The sequence below is a fragment of the Harpegnathos saltator genome, unplaced genomic scaffold (assembly GCF_003227715.2).
Source record: "Harpegnathos saltator strain DR-91 unplaced genomic scaffold, Hsal_v8.6 scaffold85, whole genome shotgun sequence".
NCBI lineage: Eukaryota > Metazoa > Arthropoda > Insecta > Hymenoptera > Formicidae > Harpegnathos > Harpegnathos saltator.
In genome coordinates, this window is record NW_020230704.1 from 50745 (window position 1) to 53867 (window position 3123).

The 3123-nt window shown below is 46.3% G+C and overlaps 1 protein-coding gene across 2 annotated transcripts in view; it reads right to left on the reverse strand.

The window, feature by feature from the left end:
* Positions 1–1009, reverse strand: part of LOC105190115 (uncharacterized protein C7orf26) — an 8846-nt gene extending 7837 nt beyond the window's left edge. Inside the window, exon 1 of one of the 2 annotated variants that reach the window (XM_025307380.1) lies at positions 901–1009. The gene's annotated coding sequence lies outside the window, so the exon portion shown is untranslated. Of the gene's footprint in view, positions 1–62; positions 168–900 lie in introns of those variants that run through there. The other variant, XM_011152634.2, reaches the window with a different exon arrangement.
* Between the last annotated feature and the right edge of the window lie 2114 nt (positions 1010–3123).

Consider the following 3123-nt stretch of genomic DNA (forward strand, 5'->3'; position numbering starts at 1 on the left):
CCGCCGCGATTGTGACGAGCAAACAGCCGTGCAACCGAACGCGCGGCCGGCCATGTTTATACCGTGGTGAGAAATTTCGAGCCGACCCAGCCGCCGTGAGCCACGAGCGGGACTCTCCACGTGCGCCCGCCCGCTGCTACCGCGACCACTCGTCCGCCGCCACCCGCGCTGCCGCTGCCGCCGACGGGTCTCTCTCTCTCTCTCTCTCTCTCTCTCTCTCTTCTCTCTCTCTCTCTCTCTCTCTCTCTCTCTCTCTCTCTCTCTCTCTCTCTCTCCCTCTCTCTCTCTCTTCTCTCTCTCTCCTCTCTCCTCTCTCTCTCTCTCTCTCTCTCTCTCTCACTCACTCTCACGCCCAGGTTGGCTAGTCCAGGCATCGCGCATCCCCGTTCGGAGCGACGATGGAGTCAACCGAGAGGGGTAAGTGAGAACACGACAGAATATTGGCGACGTGCGATAAATCCCGCAGCAATATCGAGCCTCCGACACGAAAATCACGATCTCCGCGAGGACAATGGCAGTGGCAGTGTCAGGGTCGAAACGAAACTAGTTCAGTGACCGCGTTCGCTCCGATGAGGACCGGTGCTTTGCATTCCCGGTGACGTGTCTCGGTTGGTGCTAGTGCCTCACGATCGACGGCACTTGGATTCGGCCATGGGCATTGCGACGCGATAGGCCGTCGATCCGCCACGCCGCGCTGCGCCGGATCGGAAGGTTCCGCGAAAATCGCCGCGTCGATCGAGAATCTATGTCATGCAACGTGTTTTTGGTTGTGACTGTACACACAGAGCGGCACACGTCTCTCTCGTCTCTTTCTCCCCACTGTCGGCACTGGAGTATACGCTGCCGACTTGTTCGTGTCTCGGGAGCGCGAGGAGGAGAGCGAACGTGGTTTGTACACACCTTGTCACGCGCGCTTTTGGGCACGTGAAAATTCTCGTTCGACGAGAAATCCGAGACGATCCCCGCGCGCGCATGCATGTTACTCTTACGCGGCTAAGTTGGTGAGAGTAGCTCTCTCTCTCTCTCTCTCTCTCTCTCTCTCTCTCTCTCTCTCTCTCTCTCTCTCTCTCTCTCTCTCTCTCTCTCTCTCACTCACTCACTCACTCACTCACTCACTCACTCACTCACTCACTCACTCACTCACTCACTCACTCACTCACTCACTCACTCACTCACTCACTCTCTCACGGAGACATTTTCCCGACCCCAGTAGTCGATTCCAAAAGAGGTGGAGTAACTCGCGAATATTCCGCGTTGCGCAACGCCGTGACCGTACCCCACTGCGTGTCTTTAACCTACATAGGGAATAACGCGCGCGCGAAGGCGAGCATGCGTTTCGCTCGCGTTCACGCGCGCGTATCGGAGTCACGGTGTCGCGTTTGACAACGGCAGCGTGCAACAACGCGTGCACACGTGAGAATTATTATCGCCTGACCGGGTATATGACGCGTGCGCCCGCGCGCAGACAGCTACGTCTGTGGCCGCCGCGCCGCGGCATGCCGGATCACGTCGCGACGTGGCGACACCTGCCGACTGTTCGTGCGCGCCCTACCTCAAGCCGCATCGAATTAACCCTCCCGCATCGCCGCCATTCAACCCTCGCACGGTTGTCCGGATGCAGTCGAGTCTCTGTTCACAAAATCGAGATGCGAAAAATCTGTAACTATCGTCGACGAGATGCCTCTCGTGGAAAATTTAGACAAGGTTAGAATAACGTGTTTTTTTTATCATATAATTTTTATATTTCGCGATTCTCTCTTCCCCCCTCTCTCCCCCCCCTCTCTCTCTCTCTCTCCTCTCTCTCTCTGTCTCTCTCCTCTCTCTCTGTCTCTCTCCTCTCTCTCTCTGTCTCTCTGTTTCTCACAAAATGCGAACCTGTATGCAGAACGAGCAATTGTCGAGATATACACGCTCTGCGTATACGTATATTCTATCGCAAGTTACAACGGATTATCAGTCCAGCTCGAACAATGTATTAGTGTTCTGTTATGAACCAAATTGATTATGTGTGTGCGTGTTTGTACGTGCATGCATGACAGAAATTGCGTTATTGGGGGTGTGCGTTTCGGTTTTCGGTACTGATTTATTTTCTCATTTTCTATAAGACAAAAAAAAATTCATACGAATCGTTCATTTATCCGCGTTAATTTGATGAACAAATTAGGTTTTGATCGATCTTTGGGTTTTTCGGTACTGATTTATTCTGTAATTTATTTATAAGAAAAGAAAAATTGATACGGATCATTCGTTTATCCGAGTTAATTTATTGAATAATATTAGAGGGGTAAGTACCTGAAAAATGAGAACAAATTGTCATTGCACTTGGACAATTTTCTGACAAGATTTACGGTATTGATCGATATTCGATTTTCGGTACTGATTTACTCTTTCATTTCTCTATAAGAAAAAAAAAATTTATACGAATCGTTCATTTATCCGCGTTAATTTGATGAATAAATTAAATATTGATCGGTCTTTGGTTTTCGGTACTGATTTATTCTGTAATTTATTTATAAGAAAAGAAAAATTGATACGGATCATTCGTTTATCCGAGTTAATTTATTGAATAATATTAGAGGGGTAAGTACCTGAAAAATGAGAACAAATTGTCATTGCACTTGGACAATTTTCTGACACAGATTTACGGTATTGATCGATATTCGATTTTCGGTACTGATTTACTCTTTCATTTCTCTATAAGAAAAAAAATTTATACGAATCGTTCATTTATCCGCGTTAATTTGATGAATAAATTAAATATTGATCGGTCTTTGGTTTTCGGTACTGATTTATTCTGTCATTTATTTATAAAAAAAGAAAAATTGATACGGATCATTCGTTTAACCGAGTTAATTTGTTGAGTAAATTAGAGGGGTCAGTACCTGAAAAATGAGAACAAATTGTCATTGCACTTGGACAATTTTCTGACATTGATTTATGGTATTAATCGATATTCGGTTTTCGGTACTGATTTATTTTCTCATTTTCTTAAAAGACGAAAAAAATTGATTCGAATCGTTCGTTTATCCAAGTTAATTTATTGAATAATATTAGAGGGGTAAGTACCTGAAAAATGAGAACAAATTGTCATTGCACTTGGACAAATTTTCTGACACAGATTTA